The sequence below is a fragment of the Pollicipes pollicipes genome, unplaced genomic scaffold, assembly GCF_011947565.3.
Source record: "Pollicipes pollicipes isolate AB1234 unplaced genomic scaffold, Ppol_2.1 Scaffold_7261;HRSCAF=8764_pilon_pilon_pilon, whole genome shotgun sequence".
In the NCBI taxonomy this organism is placed as follows: domain Eukaryota; kingdom Metazoa; phylum Arthropoda; class Thecostraca; order Pollicipedomorpha; family Pollicipedidae; genus Pollicipes; species Pollicipes pollicipes.
This window is the reverse complement of record NW_023597054.1, coordinates 17,834,426-17,854,425: the sequence shown is the minus strand read 5'-3', so window position 1 is coordinate 17,854,425 and position 20,000 is coordinate 17,834,426. Positions and strand designations below refer to the sequence as shown.

Genomic DNA, 20,000 nt, shown 5'->3' with positions numbered 1-20,000 from the left:
AACATGGAGAGCCATACACTCTATAATTTGTAATAATGTCTCTCTATTTTTGACTAATCTTTAGTTTAACACACCATGGAATCGATCTTCCGTGATGGTTTCGAGAAAAGTGAAAAATTAGTTGCCCTGTACAGCACTGGGTAGTACTCATGTTCGCGAGGCATTCCACTTCCGCAAGGCACCGGGCATTTCTGAAAAGCGGGGAGTTAAAGGCAAGGAAATTTCTACGCAAGGAAGTATGTGGCAGCCTATAACGTACCAATTACTGACAAGTGAATGTCATTTGCTCGGCACTTGCGCACATTACGAGCAAAGCAAGTGAGCAGTGTGTCGCTCATCTCCCGAAGCTATCGTCTCGCCGGATGGCCAGTCTGTATCGGCTCAATGGCAACTTCCCCCGCCCGCGCCGCCGATTTCTTGCGCTGCTTTGCCAGGCCTCTGAGGGTAAAGGACATGAACAACATTTTAGCACTGATTCCTGGATGCTGTGTATTGTTGGCTGGTTTTGTTTCTCTTCCACTTCACCACCACTTCACTTTCAGGTTTATATTTGATTACCAAGTAAGAACAGGTGATAGCAATGCTGTGGCTAAAATCTACAATCACCGCGCAAAAACTGGTTCCACCGCCCTCTCTAAGACACAACACAGCAAGGTGACCGACGTTTTCACGCGGACGTTCAGTTACGCACTGCCACACCCTGTTCCCCTTGATGTTGCATAACATTGGGACACCGAAATGATGTTAGCCTACGCAGTATCGCCAATCGCGGCTAAGCATCAACACGGAGAGAGTGCACATTAACATCCCCTTAGCAGCCAGGATCTTCGTTAGCTTTGTCGTGTCTCCATCACTAGAAATGTATACACCTTACGTGACCATTTGCGCTATGATAAATGCCAGCTTTACACAAACTGCGTCTCTGCTGCCCAACACACGCTGACAACATAAACGTTGCAGCCTCCAGAGACGGCCTCCCACGGCTGGTGCGTGCCTTGTATTTGATATTCCGGTTCACGGCCGGCGTGCCACGGACTTCCATCGCAGCAACGCGGCTGCGCGGCGACGCACCAAGCGTAACCCCGCTGGTCCGGAAGTGACGCATGTTTTGCGCCACCAGGCCTTCATTACTCCCGGGCCGTCGGCGATGGTCTGGACGATGATGTGCACTTGCTTCGGTTGATGTCAGGTCTCTGAACTGATAAGCTTTTGTCAACCGTAATTCTCAATACGTAGACCGACTAACTTACATTTTTATCGATTGTACACAGGGGTGTCAATTTCTAAACACGATGGGGGAGGTGTGGGTTCAACCGACAGAGCTAAACTAACCTGTCCGAATTTTGTTCCCCGGATTTTGGTTACTTAAATTTGCTTTCGGGATTTCCAAAAAATGTTGATCATTTTTTGTGAATTCAAGATCTTTTGCTGTAGAGAAACCAATGCACTGCATTTTGGAGCTGTATGCACACATTGCACTGTACTGGGGAGTTGAAATGCATATTAAGCAGTGAACACATGAGCGAAACGCATGGAATTCCATAAAACCCATGAAATAGTTGGCAAATCTTAGCGTTATGAATTCGAAGTTCTTTTCGTGAGTGAACAACCTTCAATATTACAGGAGGTACTGGTCAAACAAAGATAGACTCAATAGACAGATAGTTAAACAACTATATTGGCGATACTCGATATGATGATGAGGAACTCCTGAGGATGTGCGCTGCTGTATATATTGGTTACCGCCAATATAGTAATTATTTACAACGTCGCTTGACAGTACACCCTTGCATATAAAGTCTTCAACTCAGCACAAAACTTTGAGGTCATGATATCAAAAAATCAGCGGCAGTGGCGCAGCCAAGGAAGGCTAATGAAGCCTTACCCCCCCCCCCTCAAGGTAGGTTCAAACAGTTTTTTTCACCACGACACCCCTAAATGCAAGCTCAAAATCTGGTGATCAGGATAAATATTTGGCAAGACAGTAGTAACTGCCTTATTCCTCTGAGAAAAACGAGGCGAATGGAAATATAGGTGCATTGATATTTCGGCAACATGCATTTACCTAAACGAACAGCAAAAGTGAGTTCAAAATTGCCTGCCGATGATCCTACTCAATTTTTGCTTTTTTTGATGCAGCGAGCCGCAGTTCTCACAAGACGCCGACATTCAGGGGATTAAGCAAGTACATATAAGCCAGTCATATAGTACATATAGTGCATATCGAATAGTGGAACACGATATAGTGCATATCTAACTAAGAGTAAAAATACGTGTGCATACGTGTACATGCAAGCGAATTCAAATACACAGGCATCACACATTGTGCATCACTTATTCATGCAAGCGACTCCAATTAAACATACATCGCGCATCATGCGTCAGGCATCACTTAAATGGTTTTAAATCTAAAGACACTACCACGAACACTACATGAGATGACGTGCTGAGCCCAACAGCCGTAAATTAGCAACAAGACCAGCGGCTTGCCGAATGAACACGCACGGCACGCAGCGGAAACAGTTGGTTAAGGCAACAGAGCAAACGAACAATGCTAGCTGATTTACAGGCAGGCACTATATCTTTCAGTCTTCGTGGAGTTCGTCGAGCTTGTTCGCAGTGCCTGGGTACTGTCAATAGGACGGGGAACCGGCTGCTCGCTTCGACGAACACCATGGACTGCATGATGCACGGTCGTGTTAATGCTAATCGGAGTTCACCGGGCCTCCACGTGGCGCCGGTGGCGGGGCTCTGCTAATATGCAAACATGGTCTCCTTCGAGGCGGAGCAGGCGCCGCCTCGAGCCGGCATCGCCTGGGGTGTGTCTGCGCAGAACGGGCGGCAGGCGCCGGCCGGAGTTATTTGGCACTGCTCGTGGAGCACGCGGAGCGCTCGCTGGGCTGGGCAGTCTCCTCAAATACATCGGAACCAGGCCAGCACCGGAGCCGTGCGCTGGTCAGCTGCCGGGGGCGAGCGGCGTGTCACTGTCGCGTACTGCGGTGCATCCGAGCAGGATGAAGGGGGAAGTTAACTCTGCGTACGATGGCGACACGGCGCGAGATGACCCCAACGATTCGGACAAACATCCCAAGAAGAAAGGCCATCGCCTACATTTGGCGGGGGGCCGGGATCGCCATTTCGGGTGAGTACCTATAATACGATCATGAGTTCGCGATCGTTCATGTTCGCCGATAGGTTTCGTGGCCCTAGTGGCAGTTACTAGCGCCTGCTGCTGGATGAAATCTGGATGTAGGCAGCGCAATATCTAGCTTTTTCCATAACTTCACTCGCGGTGGCGTAACTCTATGAAATCGCTTGGAGGGGGGGGGGGGGGGGAAGCGGGGCTCAGCCGACAGGTTTGACCTAACCTACCCAAAAACGTTATTTTCCTCCGGATTTCAGCCACCTCAGTTTGAATCTTGAAAATTTTTGAGTCGACCCAAATTTTTTTTTGCTGCGGAGGAACCAGCGCCTTGCACTTTGCAATTGGACCTGCACATGCATTGCACTTGCATTTGCAAGCCCGTCGCAAGCTGGTGTGAAAAGTCTCACAATGACACCTCTGCAATTGTGTGAGAAGCTTACCTTGTGGTCTAAATCTACAGCAAAACATATGCAAAAAACGGCGTGATATAATTGCCGAGTCGTTTATCGTTCATCATATCGTTGGGAACGCAAGCTGACAGCTTATTCAGAATGGCTTGGCCTAACACGTGCGAACGAGTGGTAGTAGTAATTAGGGCTTTAGGGTACTTAGACTACGCCGGCGTAAAGCACCCATAGCGTATGTCCTAATCAACGTTAATTGGACATTTTAAAGTGACCCATTATATGCCGCGAACGATTTGAGCCGGTGTGTATACATAGACCAAAAGTTAACTCATGACAGGAATTTAAAGAGATATTCGATGAGTGATGAGTCGTTACCGAGTAAATCGGAGAGCGTGCGAGACGGTGCATTCGGGCCGAAGTACCGCAGACGTTCAACCTGTAATGTGGGACAAGAAGCGGGCACGTGACGCACAGTAAACGTTGCGTTACATTAGCGGCATCGAGGCGATTCATCGCGATGCAAAAGGTGGCTATGGGTGGTGTGACGGCCGATCCGGAAGCAGCTTAGAATGACTTCATCCGTCTTCACTGCCGATAAGACAACCGCCATTCCTGGACAACGACTTAATTATTTTTAGTCTGCTGGTGCGCACCGCACCCCATGCGCTCTGTCAACGACCCCGTAAAAAGCGACGAAATATCTGTGTATAAGTATGTGGCGATTGTTGGATGGGCTCTTGTGCATGGAAAAGGCGTGACACGTTTTGCAGCGGCATCGGGAAGCTTATTTCCAGCAAATCTTGCATGGCTTGAAATTCAGCGCAGTGCTACGATATTTTTGGACTGGCAAAAAGAGTCAAGACGTAATGAAATGTCCTGTATAAGGAAAGTTGTAAAGCTGAAGCGTCGTAATGCTAACAGACTTCTTAATGAGTCTGATAAATTCACGTGCAAGACATCTCCGTCCACCTGTATAAAGCGGAGTGCCTTACTAATCGCAACGGGTTCTGCCGTATAAAAATAGACTTGCACGCCAGAAACATGACTGTCTTGGCCGCACACAAAGGCGCAACTGACGTCCGTATCCGTTATAGAGCTGTCCGCAAATGTGGTTTGTGCCCCTGATGTGTTTCCATATATTATAAGGTTGTAGTTCTAGCAACGAACGGTGTGGTGTCTTGCTTTCGCGCACGTGCCAAAGACAAGTCGATGGCTGGAGATTATGGATACTAGATACTATATCCATTGAGGGGCCAGCAGGTTGGGTGGACGCATCACACCCAAATATTCAATCCACTCTCACGAAGGACACCATGAACACGTTGGCAGTAGCGTACGACGCCTCGCGCCCGTTTGCTGTGGAAGACATCCAATTTTTGGGAGTGAAAACACAGCACTTTGTGTTGGGTGATCTGGGAATTACGCCACTTTGCTAGCGCACTACAAGCCTAACATCCCACGGACCGCTAGCGGCGTTTCATTTGAGGCATCGCGGTGCCCCAAACGAACGAAGCTGTGCGGAAAGAGGAAAGCGATTGCATGCAATCGGCACCACTGCTACAATGCCTTTAGCAACCAGTACAGCACAGTCGTCCATTAGGGCATCTATTTTAATTCGGTCAACCTCCCAACGGCGTCTCACCCAACGCTGGTAGTCCGGCTAGAGCGGTGATTAACAGTGAAAAAGCGTCCAGTTTAAAATGTCTTTAGTTGTGCACAGCGGGTGCAACCATGTGCACACAATGACATTGCAGTGGTGCTTCCAGCCAGCACCGTAAATAGGTCACCGTCAGAAATGACGATTTACCTTGAAATTACGCCCTGACAGCGCCTTGTTTACTGCGGCCGTCCGTCTCACAGAGTCGTGGCAAGCATACGGCGGTCGTGGAAACATCAGTGAACACGCGCGGGAAGAACACACTGTCAGTATATATCAGCTGCCAGTACAACACAATAGGCCAATTAGGCCTACACTCGAAATCAGCCTGCCAGCTTAGGCTCGAAAATTGCTTTATGCTTACGCCATGCTTATGCCAGGGTCTTATGACGCGCATTTATGCTTATGCCATGGTCTCTGCTTAAAGAGGATGTTCCACCTTTGAAGAAACTAAGGCAAGCACCAGATATGACGAAAAGCTCACTTGTAGAAGCTCACGGCCGGCCGTATTAGTAATGCGTCGTCAAGGGATGACTCGAACAGATGGTCATGTCGACCGATGGGCGAATCACGTTGACGGCCGATTGTGCCCCCACAGCGACTGCATGTGCACATGGTTGCCCACGCTGCGCACGACTAAATAAGCTTTAAATTTACGCCGTAACTTTGCGAATCGCCTATGCAGCCGACCTATAGCATTGAGTGAGACGCTGTTGGGTTGCCGATCAAATGAGGTGGATGCCACTAACGGAAACTGTGTTACGATGTCAGCTGATAGCCTATAGCAGAGCTATCGCATGCACGCAGTCCCACATAGTCCCGGCCGATAGCTTGCGTGCTACTGAAAGTTTATTTTTATTTGGACAAACTAACTTTGCAAATCACCACTTTGGACATCCCATCAGAGGTAATTGAGATGCTGTTGGGGGACGGCCAAATCCAATAGACGCCGTAATCCAACAAGAGTTTTGTACTGGCCGCTGATTAACTATAGGAGCGTTATCGAACGCACACAGCTGGCCCGCTGGCGTTGTCTGAAGCGATGTGTGTATGGAGGGGGGGGGGGGGGAGGGGGCTCCCAAATAAAACGAACATCGGATAAGCGGGTTGAACTGGAAGCTGATAGTGCTATAACAGTGCTATTGAGCGCACACACTCGTACTTTTCGCACGCTTTTTCAATGAAGGCAGTAGTCACAGCCTTGTCCCTGGAAAAAAACCACGAGAAGGAAGATATAAATGCGCTGATATTTTGACAACATGCCTTTATCAAAATGAATAACAGAAGTGGATTAAAAAATGGCTAGCCGATGGTCATATTCTCTTTTTAATTTTTAAAAAAATGGTGAGCTACATTTTGTATAGGACACCAACATTCAGCTGATTAAACAGGGAGCAATTGCCGGTCATTACTACGATACGGTGCATAGCTAAATAAGAAGAAAAATACGCAAAAATACGTATACATGGAAACAAATTCAAGTTATCAGGCATCACGTATCACGCTTCATTTAAACATGCATATGAGTTGAAGTAAACAAGCATTGCACATCCCGCATTCATTATACATGCAAACAACTTCAATTAAACATGCATCGCGCATCACGCGTCAGGCATCACTTACACATATAAGCCACTTTAAGCTAGCACACATCACACATCAAGACACATATTACGTTCCCATAATCGGTCATGATGAGCCCTTTGCGTGAAGGTTTGGTCGCTGACTTTTTATAAGAATATATTCACTTATTTTCGTGCCTGGGTGGTCCTGCGCTTTGTAGATGACTTTGGGCTCTGAAAGAGGCACAGGGTCCATACGTCCCGGATTTCAGCCTGAGCATGTTTTGCCAAAAAATGGCCACCGGAAAGGGTATTCCCTGTTTTGTTTTTAGCAAGCTCAGTGTCATCTACAAAGCGCAAGACCACCCAGGCAGGAAAATAAGTGAATCTATTCTTATAAAAAGTCAGCGACCAAACCTTAACGTAAATGGCTCATGTTGACCGATTACGGGAACGTAATATGTGATGATGTGTGATGTGTGATAGTCCTTGATGTGTGATGTGTGCTAGCTTAAAGTCGTTTGTATGTGTAAGTGCTGCCTGACGCGTGATGCGCGATGCCTGTTTCACTGAAGTCGCTTGCACGTATAATTGATGCGGGGTGTGTGATGCCTGTTTACTTCAGCCCGCTTGAATGCTTGGATGAAACGTGATGCGTGATGCCTGTTTACTGGAATTTGTTTGCATCTACACGTATTTTCGCGTATTATAATTCTCCGTTAGATATGCATTGCATTGTAGTCTGTGCCTCACTGTTTCAAAAAGAAACCCTGCAAAATCGAGTGAGATCATCGGCAGCCAATTTCAAATTCACTAATGCTGTTCACTTCGATAAAGGCATACCGTCGAAATATTAACGCACTCATGTCTCCATTCTCCTGGTTTCTCTTCCAGGAAAAATACTATTACTACCATATTTTCTATATGAATAATGCCCTCGCAAATGCACTTAACAATCTACGTAATTATAAGCATTTTTGACGGGCATCTTTATGCTGGCCATGAAACTGCGGGCCGGCGAGCCGCAGGCAGTAATACGCCATCAAGAGATGATTTGAACAAAAATGTCATGTTGGCAAATGAGCAAGTCACATTGACGGCTGATAGTACCCCACAATGACTTCGTGCGCACATGATGGCACCCGTCACGCACGACTTACGTATGCTGAACGGACTCCATCACTTTGGAAATCACCGCGGCGGCATCCCACCAACATTGACTGATGGCTGTCAGGGGTTAACCGAATCAGCTGGACGTCTTGATCGGAGGCATATGCGGCGCTGCAAACTGATAGCCCCATCGCATGCACATGAAACACTCCTCGCGCGCGATTAGAAGTATTTGTCTCGGGCGGCGGTGAGCCGGCCATTAGGATTTGGGCTGGCCAGTCGCATTGAGTGGAGCATCAGGTGGTCATATGAACAGAGGTGATGTCAGCCGGTGAGCCATTAACATTGCCGGTCAATAGCGGGCCCACAATTGCATCGCATGTTGATGGTCACACCCCTCGTACAAGACTGAAAATATTTAAATTTGACGCCGTAACATTGCAAATCGACTTGCAGCTTCCCCGCCAGTGTTGAGTGAGACACTGTGACGGAGTCGACGGAATAACATGGATGCCGTAAGCGACCAAGTGAGATGCGCTGGCAGCTGATAGCCCTGTGACCGCGTTAGCGAATGCATGCAGTCGCACTCTTCGCGCGATTATGATCATTGTTTTAACGGACCGCCGTATACTGGTCATCGCGCAACGGGTCAGCCATCAGAAGTTAACAACGTGCCGCAGATGGGTGCTTTCAGCAAAACAGAGTATGCCCGCGAATGAGTGCTTTGCATTGCCGACCGATGGTCCTCTCACACCGACATCGTTTGGATGTGGTCGAACCCGCAGCGCTCGACAACAGGTTTTCTTAATCTTGACGCACTTTCATTGTAAATCACCGCCGCGACATTCCTGTTTGTTAAGCGAGACGCGGTCCGCAGGTCGAACAAATCACATGGCTGCTTTAATCGGAAAACTATCGTATTGGCAGCTGATGACTTCACCGCAGCGCTATCGAAAACACACAGTCGCACTCCCCTCGCGCGTGTTCAAGTATTTTTCCATGGCCACCGTAGATTTGTCAACACTCTACGGGACGGCCGGCCGCAGTTGGCAATGCTCCGTCATGGCGTAATTTGGAGAAAAAAGAGGCATTTACGATACCGGCTGAAAGTGTTCCCGCAATGACACATGGTCACTCCCGCCACGGAAAAATAAAAGCGTTTTAAAGTTGACGCCGTAAGTTTGCCGATGGAAGCTGGGCACCAGCGTTGAGCTGGCTGGGGGTAAACCGGATCAAATAGATGCCATAATCGGACACGTGTGTCGTACTGGAAGCTGTTATCCCCATTGCAGCGGTTCTGGATGCGTACAGTCGCATTCTCCGCGCACGATTCAAATATTTTCCCGATGGTGCAGAAAACACGACACAATTGTATGCTCGTTTACATCAGTTTTCGTGAGTGGGACCCAGCATGATGGACAGTGCTACTTCATTCTCATAAAAAAATAACCGGAAAACGAGTCTTGTAGTTGAAACAAATTCTTGTATGGTCCATCTACTGCATATTCTTCAGTATTGGCGGCTTGTTTGCAAGTAGTACGCAGGGAACGACAGCGTATGAAACAAGATATATTCGGTCTCAAAGACTTTGATAACGCGCATTTGATCGCGGACATATAGCATAATGAAACGATGCCTGAAAACCGCACGTCTGTCGTATATTTCTTAACACGCGCCCAGATGACCGATTAGATACATTTCGCCCGGGCGGGGGTAGGGGTGGGGTCAATATGACCCCACTGAGATCTCAGGAGCTAAGAGAGTTAGAGACACCAAATTCACAGGGTGTGTTGACTTGTACGTAAACTCACTTGGACAAAAGTTTGAGATTCCTGGACCATGGCCTTCGGATCAAATAAGGCCAAACAAGGTAAAATTCCAGACTGGTCTCCAAAAAACCCCTGGGACCTAGATAACTGTTTTAAGCAAAAGGTCATCTATTCATCTAAGGTCAGTGGCCTCGTTTGATTTTTTGAAGAACATGTTGACCAAAATCCTACACGACCACTTCGAGTTTTGCATTTGGTTAAGCGACATAGATTACGCTAGGAAATATATTCCTAAAAACAAAATGTTGACCTTGGTCATTCTAGATCAGTGGCCTATTCTGACCTTTAAGAAGTCTGGAAGGCGTACGACGTGACTCCTACTATCCTCAAATTCGAAATAAGCACCAGAAAATTCCCCATATAGCAAATCCTAAAGTAATACAACAGGTTGATTTTGACCTTGGTCTAACCTTCATAACTGACCTTAGGTCAATGTAACTTGTTTGTTCAATTGTTGTATTGCTTAAACAAGTATCTCAGAGACGTATGGTTTCGCCTAACACTCCGTTGTTGGATCAGATTGAACGATTCCCTAGAAATTGCCTTCGCTGAAACTATGGCCTGAATTTGACATGCCATAAGTTAGCCACCTTGCGAGGTACATCTACATTTTTATGGCAGACGATCCGCTTTTTAATTGTCTACAGCTATGCAAAATCTGGCGCGGCCGCGCCGCGTCGTTCGGAAACCATTCCGGAAAAAACCTTCGGGGGGTGGGGTCAATTTGACCTCCACCCGAGCGCGCGTTCATATGATCTAATACTTCGTATTATCTTATCCCGGTGGTCAGTCTCTGTGTGCTGTACAAAGTACAACAGCAGTCAAAACCTATAAAGATGAGTTACCGCGTGTGGGTCCAAGCGTACTTCACATCACTGGCATTAGGTTGTAGCCAAATGCCCCCACCCCCCCAAAAAAAACCGAAAAAACGGCCCCGGTGGTTGCCACGTATTACTTTGATTTAACCCGGCCTATTGTACATTCTTTAACGCAGGCATCTTGTTGGCGTGTCGCAAGCAGGCTTCTGTAGCGCTCAGCAATGTATGTAATCGGTCTCTGCGAGTCTGACTGAGTGCGTTTCACATGGATCTATAGCTTGATGGGATGACACGAGAATCGCCGTGGTCTATCTGCTTTATATTACCCAGAACGTCGCATCATTTTTTCCCGATAGCCGCTTGCCACGTGGTGCACAAAAACGGCAATTCTTAAAATTGTTAAAGTCACTCTCTGCAAGTGGGAGCAAGCGTGTTGGTGAGCACAGCTTTGGTATCATTGCAAAATACCCGAAAAATGGGCCAGACTACCGACACATACTTACTTGTTGATATGATCCAGGTCCTGTGTGATCATAAATGCCGGCGACTTGTTGGCGCGTCGCAACCCTGCTACTGCAACGGTTAAGAAAATGATGTCATCAATCTCTTCTAGCCTGACAGGGCTCATTTTATCCCATATATTTAGTTTAACCGGGATACCTAAAATTTGCACGTCTGTCGTCTATTTTCTTAATATAACCAAGTATGGCACATTATTAAATGTTTGTGACAAGCCGTCGCGTTGCGCACAAAGTATGGCAGCAGATAGAAGTGGTAAAAAATATTCCATCTCTCCCTGGTTACGCCCCGATTACTTTGGTCGATCCTCCTCCCGTTAGTTACGCCATGTTAAGCGGAGCGGTTTCGTTTAGCGCTACGAAAATGAAATGCACAGTGTACCTTTACTGAGCTAGCGATGTGAAAGAGATCACGGGCGTGTTTTTTGTTGTTTAGGCTTTAAGGTGTTTTTACAGCTGTTAGCATGGTGTGCAACCACACCTGAGTGTAACGTTACGCTATCCAAAACCTACCCTCCTTACTTTGATGCGCTTCCATTACGCTTCATCACCTACCCTCTATGCATCACCTCCCCTGCCATGACATATGGAGCGCCCCGCACACTCAACGCTACGATCATTCGCTTACGAACTTTTGCGTGCGTGCTTTAGCCATACGAGTATTATGCCGTACGTACATGCTTACGGATAACTGCGTACGTACTTAATGATTACATAATTTTTCCACACGATCTTTTGTCTTAAAATCGCTTATGTGCCAGTCAAGTGCTGCCATCTGGTCCGCCTGCAGGCATTAGCCCACGATATGGTGTCACATCAGCCGTTGGTGGCGGCGCGACCGACCAGCGGTGCCGCTTTCTGGAAGTGCTTGTCCAAAGTCCAATGCAAAATCCTAGAATGAAGTAACTATCCATCCTGAACGCGTGAAAAATTCAGATCCCCCAACGATTTCCAATTTTTAATCTAAGAACTACCACCTACAACCAATAATCCCCACTAGTTACAACCAATGCAACCAAAATTTGCGGCACGACAGAATAACATCGGCTGCTCAAAAGATTCCGAAGAATTTTGCACCTGTGCTTCCAGTTTCCAACACTGGACTTCGGAAATTTTTTTGAAATCCGAAAATTGAAATATAACCGGAATCTTAAACTCCTACCCTTGGCGCTCATCTCCTCCCAGGGCGGGGTCAGTGCTGCCACCTAATTCCCCTCTCGTTCATTTAGCCCCACTATGTGCTGCCACCTGCTGGCAGGTAATTGTGGCCCACACCCGTCGTTCGCGTTCCTGCTTTCCCTGGCGTTGCGCCGGTGCTGCCATCTAGCCCAGCTGGCAATCGTGGGACTCGGTGGACCCGTTGTACGTGACGCTACCACCCAATGGCTGTATGCGTGGGCCGACTGGGAACTGGGGAGGGTACAAACTACCACCGACCGATTCACCAGCTGTAAGTGGAAACAAAACTATACATTGAAATGGTATTACTCATCTCTACTCCCGGTGATGATGCAGTGGCCAGCGGTGAGATGGCCTTCGAAATGACAGGTAAAAGCAAAGCTAATTTTGCGCCTCTGCTCGTTATGAGGCAGTTCAATCCGTACCTGGAATTTGACCCATGCCCAAATGTTGTGTTGAAATCTGCCCTGAGCCTGAACAGCTTGTGAGTCGTTCCATATGTGCAATGTTCTAATTAAAGGGCTCAAGGACCGGCAATTACATATATGCTACACGCAGTTATTGTCGATTGTCAGCGTTCTTGCTAGTCAGACAATGCCAGTAGCTAACCTGTACCCTTTACAACTGAAAGAGGGCACAATTACACGCATCGGGGGACGATTAATAACTACCTGTCTTCTTTTCTCTATTACCGATGCTCATGCTGGCCTCGATGCCAACGACTACGTTTCAATTCGCCTACCAGCTTTGCATTTGACAATATGTACTAGCCTGCCTTAGCTGGATGTTTGAAGGTGAGGGACTCGACGCGATCGCACTGGCTACTCCGATATTATGAGGGTTTAGTAGGTGCATTCTCCCTGTGGAGAGCGAGATAAAAATTATCCCTGTGATGTTTGTGAGCGCTCCTATGTCCCAGTGTAGTGCTTTGATATACTGTAGCGGGCAAAGGGAAGTGCTATGCGAAGTATTGACGTGTGATTAAGAAAACATGAAACAACGTTTGTAATCGACTATTCGTTTATTTGTAAGTTCCTGTGTCAAGACAACCTGAGAGCTACTGCCTGCTATTTGCAACCGGTCGCTCTGTCCCTGTGTTACGACAGCCTGAGAGCTGCCGCCTACCATTTACAGCTGCTCGCCCTGTGTCTCCATGTCAGCCTGAGAGCTGAGCCTGGGAGTACCCTAACAGCCTGAGAGCTGCCGCCTGCCATTTATAGCTGCTCACCTTGTGTCCCTATGTCAGCCTGAGAGCTGAGCCTAAGAGTACCCGACAGCCTGAGAGCTGCCGCCTACCATTTATAGATGCTCACCTTGTGTCCCTGTGTCAGTCTGAGAGCTGAGCCTGAGAGTACCCTGACAGCCTGAGAGCTGCCACCTGTCATTTACAGCTGCTCGCCCTGTGTCCCTGTGTCAGCCTGAGAGCTGAGCCTGAGAGTACCCCGACAGCCTGAGAGCCGCGGCCTTCCATTTACAACTGCTCGCCCTACGCAACACCCCTTTTACGGTGTCACTGTGGGAGGTTGCTAATGCACGCTTGCCGGCTGATAGGTCTATAATGCAATGGCTCGAAAAACGGCCAAATGAGAAGCGGCGCGCAGTGGTGAAGCGGACGGTCTGACCCCGGCCCACTGTGGGGCCATAGCCGGCTTGGTTCAGACGTGTACTCGCCACTCCGGACATCATCCGCCCCTTCCTGGAAAGCACGTCCGTCACCAAGAGTTCCAGTTTCGACATCCGGTGCTAAACAGGGGAAGGGCTGTTCCTATCCAGTGTCGTCATCGGTTCGTGGACGGGTCCGTCCCCTCCCCGTCGCCTACACCCCTTTTCTGCACACGATTGCTGGGCCACATCTGGCATGACCGCAGCTGCCACTTGCCGGCCTGTGGACGAAGAAAATAGTTATCCACTGATTGAAAGGGTTGAGACTGTGAGATTTTAAGGCTCAGTGCACTGTCCAGAGGCCCTATGCTATTTTTGGGGACCTAAATGCCCACGTGCACGGCCATTCGAATCGTTAAGGCGCCTTCCACGTTGCACTTGATTTTTTTTTGCATCCGCCCGGAGGGCCCTGTGCTGTTGTGCTAGACCCTTCCTGCTAGCGTGCCGGAGCACTGGTCAATCAGGGGCTTGCCACGGATTCTTCCCATTTGCCCAAAAAGCTCTGTACGCTATAGCCGGGGGCCCCATATGTTAAACCGTCGGTTACCTGCCCCATATGTTACCTGCCGGGTTGAAATATGGGGCTCGGTTACTCGGAAGCCCTCCACGTTGATCTCGGTTAACCTACGCACTCGCGATATGCTCATGGACCCTTTTCATTGGTCTGGGGCCCTTCCAACTCTTTCTCACTTGTTCAGGGCCCTACGCTCTTTTCGGGGGCCCGTCTGTTAACTTGTTTTGGCACACATGGTCGTTCGGGGCTGTCTAAATTGAGTCCGCGGTACATTCTATTTCAATGGAGGGCCCTACACCGTTGTCGGGCCTCATCTGTTAACCTGCTTAAGCACGCTGGATTGCTTGGGGGCCCTGCTCGTTGGGAATTTGAATGCAGGGCTCTATGCTCCTGTCGGAAGTCATCTGGTAGGCTGTTCGGGTACACTCGAGCTTTTGGGGGCCCGCAACATCGGGTCTTGGTTACTTCTTATTTGAATGCAGGGCCCTACGCTCTTGGAGGGAGCCCATCTGATAACCTGCTCAGGCACACACGAACGCTCAGGAGCCCTCTACATCGAACGCTCAGGAGCCCTCTACATTGGGTCTTGGGTGCTTCCTTTTTAAAAGTAGCACATCGGTTCGATTCAAACTTAAGGCGTTACATGGACGGAGAAAGGCGAGATTTGTTTGGTCAGCGGCCGTATCACAACCATACATGACACGTCACAAAACTCCATGGACTATATCACGACATACTGGGGCAGTACCACTTTTGGAGAACGAGCTCTTACAGGGTTTAATCCATCCATAACCATCCCTCTCCACCGCTTTTATATCAGTTGTACACTCTGGTGTTACAAACCGCGTTACATTAAGTTCAGAATTGCTATGCCGTTTCATATCACGGCTATGGCCCACGTCTTTAAAGGCTTACGTCTCCCCATAGCACAGCTGTGGCCTATCTCCACATTTATATTGTGTTTCGAACTGAAATGGCTCTCTTGAAGACCTCTCGGTGCTGTTCACGATCCTGCCCTTCATAAGACCTAATCCCCTCTAGTTTCTGAGCCACACGCCGGCGTAAATGGCAGAGGTATATCGGGGAGAGAATTTCAAAGTCACGCTGGCATTCCTGACGTGACATGAATCACATAAGGCCATTCAAATCCCGCTATTCCATAAGTCATGCGGCGATCAATGCCAAGCAAAATATAACTGTTGAAGCGTCCATACTTGGCGTTCGTGAGCGCGATGTCCAGATATAACGGCCATCCATTAGCTCTCAATCAATGTTGTGCAGGGTACGATGGCGTAATCAAACCATGACGCATAGAGGAACATTGCTTAACAGAGAATTGTGCCATCTAGAGCAGTCTTTTCCACTAAACATTATACCTATCATGTAGAATGAGCTTGTTTCATGATATCTGATGCTTGCTTCAATACCTTCAGATGTGAAACATTCCCTTTAAGTGCAGTATAGTCGCCCTAACATATCCCTTTTTCCTGTTACGACATATACCGGAGGCACTGAGTGAGGTCTTCCGATTGTGCTGTAAGTTCTCAGTTCAACACTACAGTAATGTCAAGATCGTAAAGAAAGGGCAGAAAGGTGAAACAAACAGGCTGAGTGCAAACACCGTTTGTTCAGTATGCATGTTGAGCTTTCCCCAGATAAAAGTTAGCCATGTTTCACTCAACAGTAATGTGTATATTTTCGCACGATCAAGACCACGGTGGCATTCTGATGACCCTGCAATAGCAAAGCAGGATAAAAACCAATGACAGTCATTAGTGATCTCACATTCGTCAAATCGTGACTCTTACAGAGAATGCTCCTTTAAGGTCGAACACGAGGATCCCGTCAACACTAGCTCAGAGCGCTCCATCACTATCGCTCTAATGTCGTTCTGAGCTGCCCTGGGACGACTTCGCTGAGCTGATCGGGACGGGGATCGGCTCCAGTAGAATGACGTGATGCCGCACGCGCGACGTGTGTCGCGTCGCCCGATCGTGTTCTCTGGATGAGTGGGTGACCTTTTCCCTGGCGCGCAAATCTGCTTAAGACTGCCGGCATGCGGTTTTCCACTTGCCCAACCTGTCGCCCATGAACTTTCTTGTCCTCCCCGATCACAGGAGCAACGTCCACAAGCCAGCTCGCTGTCAAAAGCTCCAGCTGCCTTTAGGCTTGAGATAGAAAGCATCAACGTCGACAAGAGTGACTGGACAATCGACCACCTGCAGCGGGCTCAAATGTCGTGCACCTTGGACCGCCAGAGGGCCATGTAGAGCATCTTGTTGCCATGATTTGGCGGATATGGAATAACTGATAACCACCACTGTTGCTAGACCTGTTCTTTCATTAAAGTTACAGTTATTGTTGAAGCCTTGCAGCGTCAGTGTAACGCCTGGCATCGCCTTTGCCACGTCGGCCACCCAGCCCCGCTGGCGGGTCGGGCTGGGGGGGGGGGGGGGGGTCTCAGGCTTCGCGCTCGGCGTGGCTGACATCCATGTATGTCTGTCGATGCCAGACAATAAAACTCGTGTCTCAGCAGAAGTCGAATGTTACCACATTCACGATTGCGTGAGCTTTCCACTGTTGAGGACAGCATTTACCATACCTTTACCTGGCTTAGTTAACTCTTACCTGGGCTACCTGGGCTACTAAATATGTTTAAAAAAGCTGGCGTACATTGCTGCCCCGATCCACCTGTGTTAGCTGGTGAAACACCTGCCAGCATTTGCAAACTGGCCAAGTATATGATGAAGCTGGCATACAAAAATATGACGAAATGGCCAAGTAGCCGACGCGCTTCATAATGCTTATCAATGTCAAGAATAGGAGGCACCTACAATATAATATTTGGTACAAAATTAACATCGTATTAATAATGATGCATGGTGCGTAGCGGACTGATCACGTTCTTTGTAAGGCGTTGAGGCCAGCCACGATTTTATGACCAGAAATGAGCCTAGTTATTGTGACATTTTATGCTGCTTAGAATGTTTAGTGAATCTTGGCTGAAAAAGCTAAACGTGCTGATCTAAGGGTCATTGGAAGAACATTGTGCCACCATTGATCTGTAATGTGAGCCCTGATAAAGAATAGTGCGTAGTATATTTCTTGTTAATTCCTAAAACTCTATCCTGAACTCGTAAAAGCCGCCCTGAACAAAGTTTTTATTTGACATATTCTGCGACTCAACCTGCTCATCCAGCGAAACGTCGATATTTCCATACGTACTCTACACAAGCTCACGCTGCAAGCGTTGGCAAATACAGACCAATTCTAGGCTGTGGGTGTCGTCTGACTGAGATAGGCATTGCAATTTGCTGCCCTTTTCACCAACTTGTCATGAAATAGCTCGCAAACGCTTCATTTTTTGTCACAAGACCATATCCTCAAATCGGTAGCTTTTTCAACTCTGCCGCTCGGGCCGGTGGCGGATACAGGGGGTTACGGGTACACAGGACCATGCTCCCTGCGCCTCGAGGACCCATAGGTTCCGAAGGGTCCTTAACGGGCCAATCGGACGCAATTCTGTAACACAAGCAGAACAAACTTGGATGTCTGTGGGCCTACAGACGACCAAGAACAGTTGCAATCGAAGGTGAAGAGCCCTGGGGCAAATTTTGGGGTTCATTACGCTGTCCACAGACTTTACACCTATACCCGCGCCCATTTGTCCAACTGACAGATCAATATGATCGCTAAGGGGCCTTCCACGATGCCCTTAATCTCTTCACATTTTTTTCGAATGTCCCCACGTTTCTGTTGGAACACTGTCTGCTTACATGCCTAGGCACTTTTGATCGATCAGGTTTTCCTCCACGGATTCTTCCCATTCGCCCAAAAGGCTCTATACGCTTTTCACGGGGCCCCATATGCCAGGGTACACTCAGTTACTCGGTGGCCATTCACATTTGTGTTGGGTTCCTTTCACTTGCTCGGAGGACCTTGTGTTGTTGCTGGGGCTCATATACGGTAGGGCATCGAGTCGCGCGATGCCCAGGGGCCCTATACATTGATTAAGGGCCTGTTACCTTTGATCTCAATTGCGGAGGACCCTTCGATCCTATCAGGGCCCTTTCTATTTACCTGCCAGTGCACTCTTGATTGAACAAGGGCATTGATTCATTACATTGGTCTTCGTAATTTTCTTTCCTCAGAGGGCCTCGTGCTCTGGCCTGGGTCCTACATTTCAGCCTGCCGGGACTCTGCCGATCGTTCCGACGCCCACCACCTTGGTCTTGAGTTCTTCTCGCTTGCTCTGAGGACCCTATCGTCGTTCAACAGAAACCTTTTTGTTGGCCTCCGCGGCATCCATGATCGCTCAGGCCTTGGAAATTGGAAATATTGGCCTTGGTGCCTTACATTAGAGCAGCAGTCGGATTTGCACCGATGAATTTTTATGCACAATTGTCGAACGTAATTTTGCGTTTCGCCGAATTCGTATGTTTCATTACCCTTAGCAATTGAATGTATGATACTTACCATGCATGCGTGTCACGTTCTTAATCAATTTTGAATGCTAGAACACGTTGTACTCCCTTATAACAAATGAAAATACTTTTCATTAGTAATCAGCAACCAGCTGATCACATTGACCAGCTGGCTAGCCGGAAATAAGCTAGGAGTCAAGTTTGTGTTTGATTTTAATGATACGTAGCATCCTACTTCAGCTTACCTTACTTGTTTTTCCGAAATACTTAGCCTTATAATGACAGGATTTCCCGTGATCTCGAGAAAATGAATCACCTCCATGCATGTGCATATGTAGCACGTCTTGCTTTCTCGGGCTGCGTACAGTAAGATTAACCTACGGGTTAACCTAAAGCAGGACATCCTGATCCGGAACTGCGGCTATCCCGGGATCCAGTCTAGTATAAAATATGGCAGCAACGGCGCACATTTCACGACTAGCCATAGGGTTCCCATGTTAAAATGACATTCTTAAGGCCCACAGTTTTCTAAATCTTGAGCATACATATGCATGAAAAGTGCATGGAAATGAAGCTTGAACAATTCTCTTTCGACTTCCATGATCAAAAGTGTGCGCCGTGGCACTCATTTTCGAGCTATCAGGCAAAGCGTAGACCCATGCACGCACCACGATGTCTAGGCGTGAGATCGAATCCCGCTGCCGCCAACTCTTTTCAGCAGAGTTGAGATGAAACACGGAGTATATATATATATATATATATATATATATATATATATATATATATATATATATATATATATTATATATATACATATATATATACATATGGTATCCATATAGATGCATATTATGTATAGCCTGAAGACGCATCTGCTGTGCTGTGAAATGTGCTGCGAGCTATTACAAGGAATACACACGAGATCTTTAAGTGTCTATCAAATATACCTGGCAGGCGTTATGCAGCCATCGGGCTATGCGCAACAGCCTATGGCTGGGGCGCACAACATTATTGTGCCTGACGTAAGGAACCTATCGCGACGGTAGCGGTCCAAAGCTGGCCGTCCAACGCGCCCAGAGGTAGGACCAGGCACTGTGTTAAGTTCTTAAGTTGTGATGCTGGCGGCCACTGCTGTGAAGGGCCGGCAATGCCGCCTCAGGACCAGCGCAGCAACA

The 20,000-nt window shown here is 48.0% G+C and overlaps 1 protein-coding gene across 1 annotated transcript in view; it reads left to right on the top strand.

The window, feature by feature from the left end:
- Positions 1-2,888: 2,888 nt before the first annotated feature.
- The window catches only part of LOC119112686 (multidrug resistance-associated protein 5-like), a gene marked incomplete in the record, with an annotated part of 224,150 nt that continues 207,038 nt past the window's right edge, over positions 2,889-20,000 (top strand). Inside the window, 1 exon segment of the mRNA XM_037236939.1 lies at positions 2,889-3,141.